We start from the raw sequence: 22,498 nt of genomic DNA on the forward strand, positions 1-22,498 counted from the left end.
TGGTGTCTTCTCTGATACTAAATTTGTTTCAGTTTCATTCGGCTTTCAGGGGATTATTCTGCTGACAAGAGTTTCAACATTTCTTTGGGTTGCAAGTAAATGCACAGAAATGGCTGCCATGGGAGTGGGGTTAATTAGTCATAACACTTGTTTACTGGAACACAAACTGGTGACGTTGTTACCCAAATCCCCTCTGGTCCTCCAGAAACTCTTCACTATTGCAATTCATTGTGCACAGGGGCATAATTCCCAGCAAAATATTTGCAGATGTCCAGCATTATTTTTTTTTCTAAGCATGCCTATGAGTAAGTCCTAGAGACATTCTTGTAAATAAAGATCATGCTGAAGTTGGCTTGCCCTTTGACTTCATTTAAATTAATAAATTATAACTAATGTAATTTTAATTTATAAGTATTTTAATTAAAATATAAATACAGGAGGGTGCGGTAGAAGCTGGGTAGGTGAGAAGGAAGGTGTGCCTGTGGTCACATTACATATCCCAATTCAGCACCCAGCAAGTAATGGAGCATTTTAAATGTATTTTTCTTGGGTTAGCAGATGGGCGACACAAGAAAAGAAATTGCAGCAAATAAATAAAGCTAGCTACATTTTATTCTAAGAGGCTATAAGTTTTAAAATAAGGGCTATTTATAATTTTGGCTTCCTGAAATAACTGCTGCTTATACTAAATGCAACAGTTCTGGAGACTTAAAACTAATGAGACTATTCTATTTAAATGCAAACATTTGAATAGTTCCATGTAAAAATAAATACCGCTAGTACCATGCCAAGAAGAATAAAAGGCAAAATGGGAGGAGCTTGGCACATTCACAAGTGCAATGTGTCTGAATATCCTGATTTTTTCCCCCCAAAGTACAGTATAATCATCTCTCCAGGAGACTTATCTTACCTGGCTTCTAGTTTCCCATTACATCACCATGAGACGCTTTCCTTTAGCTTTTCAAACTGAGAGGCACGGTAGCCATGAAAGTTTTAAAATAACAAAAAACATGCACAGCAGAAACCATAAATAGCTGCAGAGGAGCATTCTGAAATCTCCAATAGTAAAATAAGTTTTAAAACACTAAAAGAATTTTGAATGAATTCTTAAAAGCCTAGGGAGAATATTAGAATCTCAATTCCGAAACAAAACAAAGTCTGAAAATTGAAGAAGCTACCCGTTCTTAAACAAGTATTGATGATTCATTAATAAAGCAAAAGATTAAGTACATAGGTCACAGAATGTTTAAGAATGATGATAGAATCCCAGACTATTTTGTTCTAGACTATTAAGATCAATGAACAGGATATTCATTTCCTGGTTCTTGTTCCTTTTCATTCAGAAACACAAGCTCTTGCAGTCAGAGCTTATGAGCGGCTTAGCATAAAAGGAAACATTATGGACAGTAAGCAAGAAATAAGGATTGTGAGATGCAATTCATAGGAAAAGAGACAAAGCAGACATAACAAATAGCAGGCAAAAGAATGGAAAGGAATCAGTGTATTCTTTTCAGTTTGGAAGGAGCCATAAGAGGCAGAAATAAGGGCTGAAGAATCTAATTTAAACTTAAATATTAGATAATAGAGATGGTATCATGGGAAGATATCCAGAGCATCAATATTCTAATTAAATTTACCCGCCATTCTGAAAATATTTCTGTCTTCTATAGTTTGCAGTAATTTGCATCTTTTAATGTTTAATTTTGTTTAAATTCTATAATTTTAATTGTAACAATCGATGGGATTAATTTCTATGACCTGTCCCACCCATCCCCATGTCATACCAGAAGGGCAGACAATGTGGCATAGATGGGAAACTGCAGAAGGAAGTAGAAATTAACGAAATCCCCCAAGTATGAATGGAAATGATCCACTCTTTGTTAATAATTGTTAGGAAAACAAAGACAATTACACAGTTTAGTTCACAATGCCCATTTATACATTTAGGGAGTTCCTACCCTCGGTTACTCTCTTAACTACTTTTGACTCAAAAACAAAACAGTTCAGGCACCTGTATGGAGATTTTGAAGTGATGGGGATAACAAAGGGCACGTTTTTGCTCTTTCTGTTAAAAGCTATTTGGGATCATCCATTTTATTTAACTGACAGCCAACAGAGAAAAAACACCCCAAAATATTTCATCAAGTTAATTACTGTTGATGAGCTTGGCCATTAAACCTGATGACCACTAAAAGATACTTAATCCCACTTGATGGCCACTAAAAGATATTTAGGTTTAGGATTAGCAATGATTTGCAGGGAGTTTTCTCTACTTGAACATTGTAATATGAGGTAACGGGGAAGTCAAAGAAGTCTTGAGCTTGGCCTATACATGTTGCTACTCTTGCAACTAGCCTTTGCCTTTGACCAAAAGTTTGCTCTATTGGGAGGTTTCCTTCCAATTCAAATAATAATATATTCAAATTTATGATTCTGATAGAATGAACCTCTATTTTGTTTGATTTTGTTTGACTTGCAGTGCTGCCTTGATGTATTCTGAAACTATTTTGAAGAAGCTCCACAGAAATTAATGGTGCTGATCTCTGTGTTATTAAACTGGGCTCTTGTCCTTTCCCACTTAATCTGGTAATTCACCAAACAACATTGAAACCAAACTGTGAATTAGTTATCTGATTTCAGATGGCTGAGGTTAGATAACTTGAAGACAATGGCAAAATTATGTAGAACTCAGGGCAAAATATAATGCTTTTTAAAATAGCATCCCAATATTTTAAAATGGAAAAGTGCAGTTGCAATATGGTCTTTCTTTTGTTGGGTGAGAACCCAGCCCTATCATACAAATTAGTGCAGGCACCAGAGAAACCTATCATCCTATCTTGAGTGCCAGTACATGGCATTCTTCTGAAGAGCACGATATATTGGAAATATACCAGACAACAAAAAAGCATAAATGAAATAAAATTTCTGAGAAAAATTAATGCAGTGCTTCCCAGCCAGGTGATGATCACAACTGCACAAAGTAATCTTTATTCACCAGGGAAATGCCATCCTAAAGGAAAGGATCCTCAAAGCCACAGGGTTTGATCCAAAGGAAGTTAGAATATCAATAGGACTTAAGTGAATGCCCTTTCTTCTTAACAGCCAAAGGAAAAAATGAAAGCAACATTTCTCAACCTAAACTGCTTTTCTCTTGCTGCTGCTGCAGCAGAAAAAAATAGCTCCCCTACCTGTTGTGTAAAGCTGTTGGCAGACTTACCAAAAGTAAAATGGATTCAGCAATACAATAGAGCATTTATATATCAAAAGACTGGCAACAAGTCATCAAGGTAAAATGTACCATAAACAGAACTGTTAATTTGATTGTTGGCATGGCTTTCTGTTACCTTGTCAGTATCTTCCAAGTAATTTTGTTTGAGTTGGCAACATGATCTTTATTATTATTATTATCATCATGATCATCATTATTGCACCTGCTGTTTAAATTTGATATATTCGTCTTATCAGAGTTGAGCTTAGACCCACTTTTGTCTTGCAAGAGTATTTGAAAGTCAAAAAGCAAAGAAAAGAATGCATAACTGTACTCATTCCGTTGATGGTATTTTTCCATTAAATGCTCATAGGAATGTTTTTACATCAGTAGCAAAATTTCATTGGTTTTGGAAGATGAGGTCCCTGTGAGATAGTAGTATTTGATGTACTTTTCCATACAGCCAAAAATAAAGCAACGGTTTATGACAGCAGAAATACAATACTCAGTGGCTCCAAAGAGGGATTGTATTATAAAACAAGTGTAAGCCAATTTTGTTTACAATTTTTCTTTTGCTTGCTGTATAACATGAATTCCAGAATCATTAGGAAGGACCATTAGGAAAGTGATGGCAAGGTAAGTTAATTGTGGTATTCTAAATAACGTCCCCAATTCCCCAGCTACAAGAAGCATTTGCCTTAAATAGTTGTGTCTACAGATCTTTAACAGTGAGTATTAACTGAAAATAAATGAAAGAGAATGTGAGGAAATAAAAGAGTTTCACTTTCAGGTCAAAATTCACAAATGGGTCTATTCCAACGTTTGAATTCAGATCTTAAGAATGCAATCAAATATGCATTGAGTCAGGAGTAAGCTAGGTTAAAACTCGAGAGACTTACTTCTATTTTGCATTTGTTGGTCTCCCTTATGTCTCAGAGTAAGATTAATTACATCAAGAAATGATTAGAGAAGAAATCAGAATCAACTCTTCACCCTTATTTCTTTAAATTATATAATTAAGGAATCAAAATGGCAGTTGTACAACCACAGTTTAAAGAAAAAAACTTCCAGGGCTGTGGTTGTTACTACCAAAAGCACCTGTGAGTTTAAATACCAAAATTCTGGTGTCACTAGTTGTGTAGGTTCAAACCCTAACTATTAACAAAACAAATCCAGGAACACCAGCAGTAAATCTATGGATCATACCAAAAATTCCTTTGTTATGTGACAGATAACAAACATGTCTGAATACAAGAAAGAAAACAGCAACAATTATAGATTCAAAGCCATTGCCATAGGAAATCCAGCAAATGCCTCACCCCAGTCTGTCTTGGAATACAATTGCGCTACGCAGAATAAATATGCTTGGAAAAGAAGTGCTCTTCCTTTCAATTATCCATTCTTGTTTTAGATACTGCTACAAATTAAGAGAATGTGTCCATAATAGCATGCTTTCCATAAAATTCATTTGACAGGAAGTCAGTGTCTGAAACAGGCTATGACTGCAGCTATAGCATTGCTTTGATGATCACATTCTATACATCTAGAATGATGCTAATTATAACAAAACCCTCCACATTCCTGGTATAATAATTATAATCAGACTAAACAACAGAAGAAAATATACTCCTAGCAGAGAGACAAAAAATAAGTAAAACTTTCAAAGTTTGCACAAGAGGCACACACCAAAGTTAAGGGAGGGTCAGAACCCAATGCTGTTCCTCAGATATTTTATATGTTACAATGTAATTCTGCCAAATAACAGTAATTTTTAGCATAGTTAAAAACTTATCATTGCAAAAAAAACTTAAGAGGGAGAGAAAGTAGTAAAATACCAATTATGCAATACTACTTGTCTATCTGTCGGCCTGCTTTTATTAATAAAACTTTGTGCAATTGTACCACAGTGATATGTAATAACAATAATAATATATTTGGTCAAAACCATTAAGACAAATTTGGAGATAATTATGTTGGGTGTACTGACTTTTCTAACCACAACATCTTGGCTGATTTTTCCATAACATGAAAGAGTAATGCTACAATGTTATAAATTAGTTACTCCCACAGAGGCAATGAAATGAAAGCCTAACATAAAAGAATTATTGGATTAAACTGATGAAAATTTGCTAAAAACTTAAGGAAAAATAAAGCAAGTTGATACTTGACCACATAAGTATTTACAACTTGATTTCTATGCTGGGGAACAAATCTCATACGCCATCCTTTACTCAGATTCCTTGATTTCTTTGCTGGCTTACTGAGAAACCAATCTAAATCAATAATGGAATGTTTTTCTAATATCTGAAATAATTTCTCACTAAAATATTAAACAAGGCCAAACCACTAGAGCTGGAGACAGTATTATACTTCATGCTCTACAGCTAGAACAGTGAATCTGGGAATCTTTTCTAGCTTATAGAAGAAGAGTGATTTAAAGGGCTGGCAACTAAGGTCGCTAGCCGAATTAAAACAAGAAAATATTGTACAGTCTTGGTTCCAGTATACTCAACTGCAAGTCAGGTGGAAGTTAGACCAGAAGGTTGGTTTGACGCTGATGGATGAAAATTTGGTAAAACAGATCAAAGATCAAACTCGAGCGCACATAAAGAGAATTTATAATGCTTTAATAGAATTGGACACGGAAATGGAATTGGTGAAAGATTGCATGGTAAAGTGGGCTCAAAATATTCAAGAACCAATTCCATTGGATGTGTGGGAGGTAATTTGGGTTAGAAATGTAAAATTTACTCAAGCCCAAAACTTAAGAGAAAATTTTTATAAAATGTTTTATAGATGGCATTTGGATCCTAAAAAGCTGTCTTGTATGTATTCTAATTTACAGCCCAAATGTTGGAGATGTGGTAGTCTGGATGATACTTATTTTCATATTTGGTGGACTTGTAGAAATATAAAAGCTTTTTGGATTAAAATTTGGTGGAACATTCCAAAGATTTTTAAGAGAAAGATAAAGTTTACTCCACAATTATTTTTATTGGGTGTTATTACAGATTGTGACACTAAAGAAATTAATTTGATGTTGAATTTGATAACAGCTGTGAGGTTATTGGTAGGGCAATATTAGAAGAAGGATTGTCTGCCTACTATAGAGGAGTGGACGCTTAAAGTGTCAAATCTAGCAGAAATGGCTAAGATTTCTGCTTACTTGAAAGATCATTCACAAGAGAGATACATTTCGGTTTGGAGAAGATGGATAGATTATATTCAGAAAAAATAAAGTTCCATTTAGCTTATGAGTAAATTTTAGATTGTTATTGTTATAATTTAATTTTTTTTTAGAAGTTGGGTATTCTAGAGTGTTGGTAATTATGTTAAAATAAAGGTAAAGGTTCCCCCGCACATGCGTGCTAGTCGTTTCCGACTCTAGGGGCCGGTGCTCATCTCCGTTTCAAAGCCGAAGAGCCAGCGCTTGTCCGAGGACGTCTCCGTGGTCATGTGGCCGGCATGACTAGACACCAAAGGCGCACGGAACGCTGTTACCTTCCCACCGTAATGGTCCCTATTTTTCTACTTGCATTTTTACGTGCTTTCGAACTGCTAGGTTTGCAGAAGCTGGGACGAGTAACAGGCGCTCACTCTGCTACACGGCACTCGGGATTTGACCCGCCAAACTGCCGACCTTCCGATCGACAAGTTCAGCGTCCTAACCCACTGAGCCACCGTGTCCCTTGGTAATTATGTTAAAGGCGGGTTAAAGAGTATTATGTATTTGGTTTTTTATATAGTTGATTAATGTTAGTTAGATTATGATTACTATATATTTGTAACCCTGTAATCAGCTTTGGGAAGTGGGGTAGGGGGGTTTAGGGGGGGTTGGGAAGGGGATAATATTGTAACTTTTTATAAAACCTTTCAATAAAAAAGAAGAAGAAGAGTGATTTAGAACCTGATTATCAGTCTGTCTGTCTGTCTGTCTGTCTATCCATCATCTATTCATCCAATTTAGATACTGCCCATCTCTGGGTGTTTGACAGATAATAACTTTATTTCCACCTTATTATAAATGATACTTTATAAATAATACTGTAGTCTTATAGCAGGTGTGTTAAGCTGCCGGCCCACAGGCTGGTTGCATCATGCGGAGGCTGCGCCCACCCTAACTCCGGCAATGTGAAAAAAGTCACAATATGTCACAATACATCATGTGATGCGGCAAGTTTGACACCTGTGTCTTATAGTATTAATTGTAGATTTTATTTATATATAAACTTTGCTATTATCATTGTCTTACCTCTTACAAATATTTGTCAGGGTTTCTTTCTGGTTAACAAGGTTTGTGCCTATGCATTTTCTCATGTTATCAGTAGCTTTCATGCACTTATTGTCCTAAATAAAAAGATCTAATTGTAAGTATGTTATGATAAGCTTCTCCTATTATCGTTTTTTAAAATCCCATTTATATCCCGCCCTTTTCCGAAGACTCAGGGCAGCTTACAATCTAAGAAGCACAAATCAATGTGCTTAGCAATAGCCTTGAGACACATAGTATCATTGATAAAAAGTTCTTGGTTGTAACTTTGTTGTAGCTAGGGACTACACATAGGTTAAGTTACAGTACTCCTATGCTCATATTGAAAACACATTTTTAGGCTATATATATAAAACCAGTGGTGTCATTCCCTTAGTAGAATGGTATTCACCAATGGAACAGATTTTTCCTTTGTTCTTCAACCCCATGCTCCGTAGAACAGATCTTGAACCAACAAGAAGCCTTGTTGCATATGAGTTAGGACCTTGGTACTTGCATAATTTGGGATGCAACTCTTCAACAGTTCCTAAACACCAGAGGGTTCTTGGTGCTCTCTGAACTTGGTTGTTTTCTTGTAGATGTTTCATTACCCTAACTAGGTAACATCATCAGTGCTAGCCAATGCTAGTCCCTAAATAGCACATTGAATGCTGTAAAGTTATCTATGAAAATGTCTCCGTCTTTATGACATTATAGAATATTAATACAGAGAACTCAATTAGTCCATTTTTTTGCTCATTTTATTTTTAATATGTAATTGTCTGTCTAATAAACAAATATGTAACCTATGTGTTCTATATTTTGTACCATGTTGGGATTTAGTTATGGGATGATTTATTCACTATACTTTGTATAATATACCATAGTATTATTTCAATTATATTCATGCAAATTGTACCACGTTTGCCTAGATTTCTTTTGTAGCTAAGAATGGTTACTAAATTTTACTTTATTAGGGCTTCCAGTACTTTAACAAAATACTTAATAATATGGTTGTGATTCCTCTTCTTTCTTCAAACTAGAGTATGCACCACTATTATGACAGATTAAGAGCTATAACTGAACTATTGTTTATTTTTTTATGTCAGATCACACAAACATAGGGTAAGAACAATAGATGTCTCATTTCAATGCCATAATAAAACAATGGCTGAGAATTACCTAGGAAAATCACAAATTTCAGAAAACAAATTTCTATATGTTGAATCAGATCATCAACACATGTAGTGCACTGTGGTCTACATCGGACAGATATTTTTCCACGGGTGCCAAATATAAGTACAATCAAGAATTAAGTTTAGGAATGAATAAATAGCCAACAATTTATGGATCACAAAATCCCACTGGTTTTTGACGTTCACATAAAATCCTGTGAGATTTCAGTGTCCTCCCAGTGGTGGGATTCAGCCGGATCACATCACTTCGGCAGAACCGGTAGCTAATTTTTTGTTGCCCAGGCCCAGAATGGACCTGCGGAAGTGGCATCCACACAGAAAACCAGTTGTTCACATATTTGAATCCCACCACTGTGTCCTCCCAATAACATCTCCTGAGATTTTTAAAAGCTTCTTATAATATTTCAGAGGAAAAATGACCAAAACCCAATGAGAATCAATGATCTGGGAAAATATCTGTCACATTTTAATTTATTTATCAGTTTTATTTTATAGTGCCTACAGTGTGGAAATTATTGTATCAGTAGCTCTTCAAAAAATGTCCATGGTCCCGGCTGAAACACCTCAAATTGAACCAGATATTCTTTTTATGCAAAATAGAGTCTACTGCTATATAATAGATTAGCCCTGCATACAATATTTTAATAACTTAATATTAAAAAATAGTACCTTTAACTTAAATTTGTTTATAGATAGATGGAACGATTGAATACTCTATTTATTAGATCTCACTTAGGAAGAAAAGTTGTGCTGCATTAACTTTCAATGGGTTTTCTAATTTAATAGAATAATCTAATACAGAAATATGGTCCCAAGTATCCAGTTCAGATTGAAAGGTTATTACATTACATATTTCTTTTCTATGTATATGAAGCTACTACCCATGACAGAAATATGTCTATGATATGTCTCATCATTGTAGCCTTAGATCTTTAAATGCTGCTGTCCTCTTGACCAACAAAATATAAACACCCTCCACTCATACAGTATAGTGACTGTATTCATTTCATGGATAAAATCAAAAGAGAGGCTTGCATAAAGAGTGGGATCAATCGACCTTAAACTGGACTGGAAGTTTGGAAGTGAAAAAAAAATCTCCAATCCATGTTTATTGTAACTAAACTGTTTTATATGCCAGGATGATATAATTCAATACAAACCTGAATAAAATAAGGAGTTTTAAGAAATGTCTCACATTCATAGAGTTAAGTGCTTTCATTTTAAAAGAATTCTAGTTAGCAATGAAGCTATTATTAGCATAGTTAACATCTGTTGTTGTGTATGATGTCAACTTCAACATCTAATTTAATGTTGTTTACTTTGTGCCTTTAAATGCTGACTACACAAATTGACTACTTAGAGAAAGCTACGTTTGCTGGAAAGTAGAGATATAATTCATCTTAAAATAATTATGTGTTCTATGTTCCAGTGCCCTATGTGAATTCCCTGTATTTAGACAGAGAAGTCAATTCTTTGTGAAAAGAAAGTTCAGGTGAAGTTCACCCTCAATTTTAAAGAATAGGAAAACTAATTTTACCAAATTTCTGTGCATTGAGATACACGGACTATTGAGATACACAGGTATCATCGATTAAAACTCAACACTATAAATCAGTTTAATCACATTGGTTTCCATAATAATTAAGAATGTTGCTTTTCAGAGCAATGCTAGAAATGACTATTCAGAAGAAAAATCTACAATAGGTCTTAATTCTTGGTTGAACTTAAGTTATTTTCATCTACCCTGTGCTCAGTCAATTGAAATAAATTCTAATAGGTTAATAGATAAAAGTTTACATTTGTATATGGAAAATTCAAATTCTAGTTCACTTAGAAGGTGTCAGATTGGAATTCTTTCAAGGGATTTGTATACAAACATAGCTTAGATTCCCTCTGAATCCCTTTGAAGGAATGATGAATTTCTGCAAGACGTACAATTACTCTGTCTGTCTGTCTGTCTGTCTGTCTGTCTTAGTGGCCTTTTGGGGGATTTGTATAATCCCTTGGGTTAAGTAAATTGCAAAAGTAGGAAGCCTCACTACATGAATTGCAATGTTTTAAAAACATCTAATGGAATACAAATGGCTTTCTTATATCACAATCTAATACTGCCCTTTTCTGTATATAAAAATTGCAACATATGCAAGGAAATTAGGTAGACTATCACCATCTGATCAGCTCCTTATATCCAGCTTTTGTAATTATGTTGGAGAACACAAAGAAAGCTCTCTGTCCCAATACTTCTAATATTCCCTAGCACTTTTCTATATCTTAAGCACATACTTTTGATATATGGGAAAGGAAAATTATACTTCCAAGGAAAATACATAGATAGATAGATGATAGATAGATAGATGATAGATAGATAGATAGATAGATAGATAGATAGATAGATAGATAGATAGATAGATAGATAGATGTCACATTTCTAGATGAGGTGAACTCCTGTTTGTAAACAATTTTATATTTTTACCTCACTGTAGTATCAGCTACCCTTTGTGACAGTAACATAGTAGAGTATTTTAATATTTGAACGCTACCTTTGGCAATATATAAAATATAATGGAAGCATATCTGTTATGTGCACTTGTGTTAAGTACTTGTAGGCATTTCTTAACGTAAAATGTTTATCTTTTTCTCTTATAATTCATAGAAAAAAGTAAAAGGGGAACTGTAGAAAGGATGGAAAGAAGAAATAACAACTTATGTATACATTATATTTAATTTTTTAAAAGCGAATAGTAATTTATGGCAGTGTTGTTCTTTTAGTTTGGCGCAGAAGTAAATCTGATTGTGCTGAGTGGACTAACTTCCAACGAAGCGCACATAGAAGCCAAAGTGGACGGGAAAAAAGCAATAAGAATTTTTAGCACAAGGTAAAAATAACTGGTAGCTGACTCTGTTTTCCTTTTTTATCATAGCAATGTGTAAAAAATATTATTCAGGAAAGGAATAGCTCGCTTTCAATTTGATATGGCTGTCAAAGACATTTATCTATCTTCAATTTATGTAGCATTAAAACCAACATTCCCTGTGCTATCTCTTTAACAGAAATTATTTCCTAACTATCAATAAAAATTATCAGGCTCAGAATTCTGGTTAATATTAAACTTCAAATGAAAATGTTAAACATTGCCTACTATACTGCATATCTACTTTGTACATGCACACACAGGATGTACCTTCAAACTCTTTTCATAAATAACCCAAGAACAAAAGTAAAAACTAAAATTGCACTTATACAAATAGGTCTTAGACAAACACCATGATAAACCCCCTAAAATGAATTTAAGTCCCTATTTTGCTTATTCCATTCTGCTAAAGTTTCTAAACTTGAAGTATATAAAGGTGTAGAAATAATTAAGAGCATGGAGCTGATAGGAAAGCAGCAAGAGTTATTTTTCTGGAGACTGGGAAGATCATCGGAAATTTTTTCTTTGGCTGAGATCACACCAGAATAGGAAACGTTTTAGTAGAATTTCATGATACACAGCTATTAGTAATTCCAAAGTTGGTGATGTGAGCCATAAACTACCTTGCCAAACATTTTATTGGAGAAGCAAACATACAATTTGGTGGTGATCTGTAGTTATATAATTTTCTTATATTACTAAAACTAGCATCTCATATATTTCAGAAAACTCAGAGGTGTTGAATCCAGCAGATCTGACATCTGGTCTGCCCATCGTTCAAAAATATACCATCAAGAAACATCCAAGAATTCAGTCTATCTAAATTAGTAGGTTAGCAGGAGTTAGTAGGAGCAAACAACTCTTAAGAAATTGTCACTTTTTTCCCTTTTGCTTATTTTACTTGAGTGACTGTATCAGAGCTGAGCAGACAAAAGTCAAGATAAATAAATGATATTATTATTGTTATTAGCATTTTTACTCCAAATGTGCTTCACTTTTCTACTTGCCGAGCAAAATGCTGCAGCTTGCACATAGTTATGACACTTTAAATTCACTGATTTCACTGAACTCCAAGCTGCCAAAGAGCAGGATGGTAGCCAAATTCTTTAACAAGCTGAACAACTTTTGATCAAAGAATTCCACCTGCATTTTCGGAGTAGAAAGTTTATCATCATACCTGAACAGTGCATGTACTTAAGCATTTTTTTAAAAAAAATATTCAATCCTAGTGGTTGTTTAGGAAAAAAAAAAACTGAAGGAGAGACCAAGTTAAAAAGCCCCTTACCTCATTTAGCTGCTGATTCTGTTGAGGAAATCCTTTAGTTAGAGAAAAAAGTCAAAAGAGCGGTCAAGGTATGTCAACTATTAAGTAAACATAGATGCCAGGCTATCACTTCACTCGTAGCAGTGAAGATAAATGGATGTGATATTAATTTTAAAACATGTTTTAGAATGCTTAGCTGTCCAATTGTGGAATCCCTTAGGTCACTTCCTGTTATTCTGATTGGATCTTCTAAAATTAAACTTTAAAAAAAAACAGTGCTTGCAAATATTTGCATACAGCAGCCAACTCACACCTTCACGCACAAACAAAACAAGTCTAACCAGGTTACATATGTGTCCTTTGAACAAAAGAGAGTCTTTTTAATGGATGAGACATTTGGTTTCCCTGTGAGAGTGTGTGTGTGGTGTTTGTGTGTTCGCGAGTCTGTGCTTTCCTTTAAAAGACCAATCTATCCCCACTTCCACCTGCCTCCCAGAAGACAGGCTACTTCAGGGAATTAATGTGTGTAATTAGAAGAAAGGGAATCATGCTTCAGAAATGTATTTGTAAGTTCAGATCATTTGAAATCAACAGGAGGGGGGGGGAAGTTAAACCACAAACCAAACTGTATGCAACAGATTTTCACTGGCAGCAAGTTTAAGCAAACGTTCCTGCCCAGCATTCATTTACCCCCGGTAAGTCAGTGTAAGAGTGTTTGTGTCTAAAACTATCGTTTCCACATATTATTTCTGCACACGCACACAAAACAATACAAAAACTTGGCACAAACTGAAAGCAGCATACCTGCCTAAGGTGTGACCATGGATGTGGCAATCTGTATCAAAGGGGACAACTAGAAGGTATTTATTTCATTCGGCTCAATATCAATGGTGCCTTTCATATTCTAGGAATAAATGTTATTTATTCAGGATAATTACAAACCAATTTGTGTAGAAGGAGATAAACAAGACACTTCAGGTTTGTTGAATTATGGCCATAACATACAGTCCAGAAGGAACTGTGTATGCATTGTGCCCTTCAACTATGTTTACCACCCCAACTGCTTTTAGCAGCATAAAAAAAAGATAGATGATGCTGTTTCTTGCTTTACTAAACACAGGTGAAAAAAAAATCTTGCTGGGGTATCTAAAACCCTCCTGGATCAAAAGCTATCAACATCACATGATAGTGATGTTGCTTGAATAGCAGGGACAGCAACGTATATAAATTGGCAATCTGGGCTCTTTTTTTTAGGGGAGCCCTTTAAAAGGTTTGTTTGATTAATTTGGTTTGATTTTCATGTCAGACTCAAATTGTTCCAAGTGCTTCAACACTCAACCTTTTTAATCCATTAATAGTAAGTCAAGAATAAAGAAAAAGAATGTGCTATTAACATAAATTTGTTAAATAAAAATTACACTTTTTTCTGCTTCAAAATGGCGTCACAATGAACTTCCATTAACTCCACCAGTATTGCTTCTGCAACTCTGTCAGGTTCAGCAGCAAATGGGGTGGAAAGAAGCTGAAAGGATTGTTCAAGGATCTGAAACTCCTTCAGTACTGTATGTATAACAAACTGTTCCTGTAATTTATAAATGCTATTTTTTATCTCTTTCAATTTAGCTTCATTAATGTCAGCAGAACAATCCTCACTGCTCACCAGAGAACAATAGGTGGTGCAGCCTTTTCGGATATCACTTCACTTGGCCTTGTAGGCAAGTCTGGATTTAGGTAGACTACAGAAAATGACGTGAAGGATTGCCTATAGTCCACAAACCATGAATTTGAGACCTTTGCTCTTGACAGTGTGCGCCAAAAGGTGATCATAGTATTAACTATGGAGCCTACTTTGGGATTCCTTGCATTCAAGTGACCTACATTTATTTCCTCCTGGCTACATCTAGAAACATGGGATTTGCTGCAGAAGAGGTCAAATTGTTTCACAAAGACCAAGCACAATTTTTCTGTCATTGATCATCAGTCTTCACATGAAGCTGGAAACTGAACCCTATCTTGTCTACAAATCAGAAACTATGGGTTTAGAAGAGACAGTTTAAGCTAAGGAATCCAGCCTTGGCTCAATACAGAAATCTAAATTAAACTATTCCCAACAAATGATTATCTGATCTTCATTTGTACATATATGATAAGGAGGCCCAGAGCTTTCTGGATATTTGATTGTCAAATTGCTCTTAATGTTAACAATATTTTTTTTTAACATTGAGTCGGAATTTGCCTTTCCAAGTTAAATCCAGTCTGTTCTCCCCTCAAACAATTGAGGATAGCTCTTGACTTTCATTTGAATGACATTCTTTTGGATATTTGAATAAGATGATATTATATTATCACTAAGTCTTTCTTTTTTATATCTCAACTGAGAGTTCAATTTCATGCTTAGTGCAGAAATTCAAATTAAATCATCCTTGAAAGCTGGTGTCTTGTTTCTACTAGCTCGGATCCAGGGAAGGTGACTACCATTACTCTTGGTAAGTGCTTTCTCTATCAATTTTTTTAGGATATATTTCTAGCATTCAATCAGAATCTCTTCTTTATCTTAAATTCATTATTCCAAGTTCTGCAGTCTCAGAACATACAATGGTGTGTGACATAATTTTAGAAATGATTGGTATGATATTAGAGTACATAGAAGAGCAACAAAGATGATTAGGGAACTGGAGGCTAAAACATATAAGGAACGGCTGCTGGAATTGGGTATGTGTAGTTTAATGAAGAGAAGGGTGAGGGGTGACATGATAGCAGTGTTCCAATATCTCAGGGGCTGCCACAAAGAAGAGGGAGTCAAGCTATTCTCCAAAGCACCTGAAGGCAGGACAAGAAGCAACAGATGGAAACTAGTCAAGGAGAGAAGCAACCTAGAACTAAGGAGAAACTTCCTGACAGTTAGAACAATTAACCAGTGGAACAACCTGCCTCCAGAAGCTGTGAATGCTCCAACACTGGAAGTTTTTAAGAAGAGACTGGCCAGCTATTTGTCCAAAATTGTATAGGGTTTCCTGCCTGAGCAGGGGGTTAGGCTAGATGACCTTCAAGGTCCCTTCCAACATCATCATCATCATCATCATCATCATCATTCAATCTCCTCTTCTAAAGATCAGTCATGCCCATCTTTTTGAATCTCTCTTCCATTTTCTTGAGCATCCTTGTTGTCCTTTTCTGAACTGTTTGTGTTCCTCTTTCCTAAAAATAGGTTGTTCAACTAGATATACTACAGAGTGTAGCAGAACAAAATGGAATCTGTGATTTGGAGACTGTACTTCAGTTGAATGCAGCCTAAAAATATGTTTGCCTTTTTGCAGCTACATCACACTTCTAAATCAGAGTCAGTTTATTTCAAGATCTTTTGCTTAAATATATTACAACACCAGGTATCTTCCAACCTCTACCTCATATTTGAATTTTATTTCCTATCCAAATAATAAAATGGTCTCTGTTGAATTTCATGCTCATTTTTCCATATTTCATTAATTACATTTTATATAGCTGACACTTAACTTGCTAATCAAAATGTCATCAGATAATTTGTCAAATACTGGGATGAAATCTTGATATATAAAATCTGCAGCATCCCCACAACCTATTAAGAATTTATTATTGTTCGAGTACAGACTATAATTCAGATTTGCTTCCTGACTTAAAAAAATAAAACTGTTTCAGTAATTTCCCAGTTCTTATTTGATTTGTACGAGTATGTCTGTTCAATCATGTCAAATCTGCCCCCAAATGAGAATGTAACACCGTTATACAGCTTTCATCTAACTTTTAGGCAGTTTACATTTAAGACCTACAGTCTGTAATCTCAGAAAGAAAGAAAAATCATAATGCTCCTTTAAACAATGGACTTTTTCTGAAATGCACACTCAAAGATTGCGTGCTATATTTGGTAGCATAACATTATAATCACCCCAATGATCACCTACATTGGTTGCTACGGCTTCTTGATCCTTGCACTCCTCTCAGAACCACCTTTTTTCATCTGAATTAATATAGTACCCAGAATTAAGATAATGAATACTAACCACAGGTAGCACATGCTGGCTACAGAAGTAGCTATTTTCCATTTAATGCAGTAGTAACAACAGAAAGCAACAACCGAAACTGCTGCTGCACTGCATACTGAGCAGACAATGCTGCCAAATTGAAGGAGGCTACAATATAGGAAAGGAAACACATTGAGGAGTCTAACAACTCTGGAGCTGCTCTTGGTTACAGGGAATAAATATGAGGGAATCAAGTGAATTTCACAGAGATTCAGAGAGAGGCAAATTTCAAAATCTCAAGCACTTCCTTTTTCATACTCGGCCTTTTGATTACTGTGCTACCTCAGCTGTCACAAGGATTTGTCATTTGTGCCACAAAATCATAAATCCCCTTTATAAAGCATTGATATTGTTTCTTGTAAACAAAGGTAGCTATAGCATTCTTCAAATCATATACGTAAGCATGATTTATTTATTTGATTATTTATAATGTTTATGTAGCTGCCCAGCTTATGTCAAACTCTGGGTGGCTCAATTGAGTTAAGAATTAAAACAATATAAAAACCATTTTTCCCTTTTAGACACAAAGCTTTGCCCTTCAAACAGGTGGCTGCTAAGGTTTCTGTGGAGCATCTCCTCTCCAATTGCTATGAAACAGTGGCTAGAAAGATAGCAGAAGAAGGAATCTTTGGTTGTTATTTTGAAATATAATTTCCAGATCAAATAGAGGCCAGCATAGAGCAACATCTGCACCCTATACAACCCTATTTATCTGTAAATCTTTTTTGTTGGCTTTCCAGTTTAGTCTATAGCCCTGGTACAATAGACCCATTCCTGGGCTAACCAGGATGAATTTGTTACAGTGTAACAAATCAGTCAACAATAAATACAAACGATAAACTTATGAGTAAAATCAATACAATGGTAAATTAGAATCTGATCTCTCTCTCTCTCTCTCTCTCTCTCTTTCTCTCTCTCTCTCTCTCTCTCTTTTTCACACACACACACACACACACACACACACACACACACACACACACGGTGGTCAGTGGCTTAATGATGCTGGATGTGGTTTTTGCTCCAGCAGTTCAAGCCCTAGCACTGTGTGATGGGGTGAAGCTCCTGTAACACCTTCTGCCTATCTAATAGTTCAAAAGAATGTTCTATCTGAGTAGATAAATAGCTACCGCTTGGGTGGGGAGACGAACTGGTGCTTGGTGCAGGCGGTCACATTCCTGCCAGCTCTGAATTTTCCCAGTTGCGTGCCCATTTCCAAGGTGGCTCCAGTGGAGGGAGGGGGCCTTGGATGATGCTTCAGGAAAAGCTGCTCATCTTTTTTTAAGGTGTGAAGCTAGCTTGCACTCCTTTAGAGCACTTTGGGGAGCACATGTGTGTATCACAACAGAGCTAGTAAACTGGCAGCCACATTACTACTCTGCATTAGCATTGTAGTCTCCTGAGTAATGTAACAATGCCAGATGATGATGATGATGATTGTAATAGTAATATATCCTAAAATTAGCTAGCTTCCATTTGTCATTTATTCTTAATCTGTTATTACAGATTTTTCCTTTCTGATGGACTATTGTTGAGGGTAAAAAAAAATCTGATGAATACAAGTCCTTTATATCACAAGGTTTTAAGATTTTGTCTTCTTAACATGCAGCTCTTTAGAGCAAATATTGGGAGTGGACAGGACAGTGCTGTCTCCACTCTGTTCCCCAGAAAGAATGATCTCTCCACCCATCATAAACTTGCAGGATTCCCCCTCTAAAATGTAATCATAATCATAATAGTAAAGTTGGAAGGGACCTTGGAGGTCATCTAGTCCAACCCCTTGCTCAGGCCAGACAAATGGCTGTCCAGTCTCTTCTTAAAAACTTCCTGTGTTGGAGCATTCACTACTTCTGGAGGCAAGTTGTTCCATTGGTTAATTGTTCTAACTGTCGGGAAGTTTCTCCTTAGTTCTAGGTTTATTCTCTCCTTTATTAGTTTCCATCCGTTGCTTCTTGTCCTACATTCAGGTGCTTTGGAGAATAGTTTGACTCTTTGTGGCAGCCCCTGAGATATTGGAACACTGCTATCATGTCACCCCTAGTCCTTTTCTTCATTAAACTACACATACCCAATTCCAGCAGCCGTTCCTTATATGTTTTAGTCTCCAGTCCCCTAATCATCTTTGTTGCTGTTCTCTGTACTCTTTCCAGAGTCTCAACATCTTTTTTACATCGTGGTGACCAAAACTGGATGCAGCATTCCAAGTGTGGCCTTACCAAGGCATTGTAAAGTGGTATTAGTACTTCACATGATCTTGATTCTATCCTTCTGTTAATGCAGCCTATCATATTAAACCACTGTATGTTCACACTATGCAAGCATTCAGAAAAGGATTCTCTGACTAGTATTTTTACCAGTATTATAGTAGAAGAATAAGGAGACGGTAATATGCTAGAGAAAAGAACACCCTATATTTCAGCTATAGATTGCTCCATATTTGCCGATCTTTGATTGTACATATAATCCTAAATCCCAAATAAGGATGGAGTTTTTCAAACTGTGTTGCATGGAATCTTAGGACTACAGAGTTCATAAAGAAAAAAGGAAAAAAAAACAGAAGAAGAAGAAGAAGACAAAGAAGGTTTAACTGAAAAGCAGCCAGGGACATCTACATATAGCAATTTTCTGAGGCACAGCTGATAGGCCACAGGGCTTGGCAGATGACATTCAAAAGCTCCACCCCTTAAGGGTGTTTGTGCTCATAATGACACATTACTTTCCTTCAGGGATTCCAGAAATTAATTAATTAAAGGAAGCTAACCGGTTCTGTTGGCTGGAAAAGTTTGAAAACCCCTGTTCTGAGAAATTATAAAAAATAAAAAGAAGGTAAATTATGATGTCATCTGCTCCAGTTTCACCCTCAGGTTTGACGGTGTGACTTGGAACCAGTTCTGCTTCTAGAAGTAGGTAAAAAAATCCCAGTACCCATAACATTCTGATTCATCCATGCCAGTAAATATGATCAAAGAAATGGTTAGGCCCCATATTGGCTTCCGGGTACCAAAAGTATGAACATGGGGAGAACAGTATATATATCAGAATGAAATAATAATATTGCACACATAGACAAACATGATCATGCAAGTTAAGTATAATTGAACATTCTATAGCAAGCCTTTAACAACCTGGATTCTCCTTCAGTTCACCAAATTATATAAATCAACCAGAGCAGAATAGTGTCCCTTTAAATCTGCATTTGCATGAAGTTAGTAATATGGTTGTTAAGTGAATCCCATTGACTTTGCTTGTCAGAAGGTTGCAAAAGGTGAGCACAATGCCTTGGAACACTGCAACCAGCATAAATACATGCCAGTTGCCAAATGTTTGTGAAATGCAATGGTCGTGTGAAAAATGGTCATAAGTCAATGCAATTGTAATTTCAAACAGTCACTAAAGGATAATATTAAGTCGAGGATTACCTGTATTGACCTTAGCAGAAGCTGGATTACTGTGTGTTTCCTATCTATCTAAATATGCATTATTGACATGAAGTAGAAACAGGTATGTGGGTCCAGTACTATGGTCTGTCATTTATTTTACTTGCACCTTTATCAAAATGTTTGAAAAGCACATAACTTTAAATGGAAAGCCTTTACTTTATTTGTGAAATGCAAGCAAGAAAAGACCCCTGAATTAAAAATAACTGTTCTAATTTCAGGCATATGTGTCGGTTTCATTCTTTCCTCTTTAACTGAATATATTTGTACTCCAAATTGTTCATCCTCCCACACTTGTGAATACACCTTTGTCTGTAGCTACCACAGGCAAATACGTTTGGAGCCAGTTCATCCTATGTCCAATATCAACGGAAAGCACAGTGGTATTGATATGCAAATATCTGGTTTATGTTTACTGCTTCAAAATTCCATGAAGGAGTCTCTTTATAAATATATTTTCTTGCAACCCAATGTAAAGAGTGAAACCTTGCTCACTGCCTTTGATTCTTAACAAAGAAATCTTGTAAACAGAGACATAAAAGATCCTCTCCTGTGTGTCAGGACAATAAAGACAAGGGCGAATAGAAATCATTGTTAGAGTTGGCTAGGGATGATGGGAGTTATAGTCCATGTTGACGACCGAGGAAGGTTAGCAGAAGTGCTTTAGTGTCAGATATATTTTTCCACTCTCTCCTAGAAATATGCATACCCCATGCATTCATGGGTGCACATTTTAACCTATTATATCAAATTCCTTTGCACTTCTATATAATATTAAGTCTGTTAAAGTCAAATGCTGCTGAAGGAAATGTTTAGGCAAAGGTACTTATGTTTAATAACCTTATATACCTAATCAGTGTATCATTATGGGTTCAGCTTTAGTGCCCCAGTGGCCCTTGTTTATTATTTTCTGAATTAAAATAGATTTTAACCACAGAAATATATCATTTGAATATATATATTTATATATAGTACTAAACTTTCATTGTCAATTAGAGTTTAAGAGACTTGTTGAATTTTTCTGTTGTTGTATTTGGTGGTTCCATCTCTGTGTTGCAAAGGAAAAAATGCTTAAAGTTAGAGAGGAAAACTTACTATGAAACAATCAGCTATCCAAATCCATTTCTTAGAAGTGATTTGTTAATAAATGTAGAGCACAACTAATTGAAATCTCCTGTTGCTTTCACTGATCTTGGATATGTTACATTGGACTGAGAAGCCATTGCAGTGGATGGGAAATATGCTCACTTTTCCTGCAGAATAATCTTACTTAAGAGAGGTTTGCAACCACTTTCCAGAGCTTGCTGGGAGGGAGACAGGTGGTGTCAGACATTATGAATTTGAAGGTTAAGTAGAGAGAAAAGAGAAAACCATCTTTGGGGAATGATCAAAATCCAGAGTTGATCATCAGTAAGCCTGTAAGGGTGTCTCCAAATTCAAAGCTGAATTTTCCCTATGTGCTATATAACTCATAAAAATTAATATTAGATCAGATTATAATCTAATTGAGCATTGCTATTCAACCTAATGAATAAACATTTGCATATATGTCCAAGAGCTTACAATCAAGCTATATTTGATGTTTATGAGCCATGGATTAATGTGAATTCATAGATTTAAAAAAAATCAGAGCTTCATGCACACATTATATATCTCATGAAAAACGATATTGCTTAATGGTTTTAGAACAGTTTGGGTTTACTTTCTCAAAGAACAACATAAGAAGTCCTTCTACATAACCAAGGAGACTGTCCTTTCCAGATACAAATGGTATCATGAACATTGCTATTATTTATTCAATTTATATAGCTGTTCATTTTGCTGTTGTGACTTTAGCCAGCTAGCCAGCTAACAGTGGTGGGATTCAGCCAATGCACACCAGTTCAGAAGAACCGCTAGCTAATTTTTTGTTGCATAGGCCCAGAATGGACTTCCAGAAACGGCATCCACACAGAGAACCGGTCGTTCACATATTTGAATCCCACCACTGCAGCTAACATTATAATGTATAAAAAACAATGCAAAAAAGGAAAACATACCACCTATATGTCAGCTCCATGGGTGGAAAAGACCAGAAAATCAGTTCCATGGGAAGACTAGAACTATATTTTTATTAGGATTAAAATGTGTTTTAGCTCCCTTCTTTCTTATATCTGATTTCTTATACACCAATGGAC

The 22,498-nt window shown here is 35.6% G+C and overlaps 1 protein-coding gene across 6 annotated transcripts in view; it reads right to left on the reverse strand.

The window, feature by feature from the left end:
• EHF (ETS homologous factor) overlaps positions 1–13,075 on the reverse strand; it is a 46,086-nt gene extending 33,011 nt beyond the window's left edge. For 3 of the 6 annotated variants that reach the window (XM_083348595.1, XM_083348594.1, XM_083348592.1), the window contains exon 1: positions 12,851–13,075. The gene's annotated coding sequence lies outside the window, so the exon portion shown is untranslated. Of the gene's footprint in view, positions 1–7,460; positions 7,556–12,850 lie in introns of all 6 variants that reach the window. The other 3 variants (XM_083348593.1, XM_083348596.1, XM_083348597.1) reach the window with 3 other exon arrangements.
• Positions 13,076–22,498: the final 9,423 nt, after the last annotated feature.

This window comes from Vipera ursinii (genome assembly GCF_947247035.1).
Source record: "Vipera ursinii genome assembly, chromosome: 1".
Taxonomy (NCBI): domain Eukaryota; kingdom Metazoa; phylum Chordata; class Lepidosauria; order Squamata; family Viperidae; genus Vipera; species Vipera ursinii.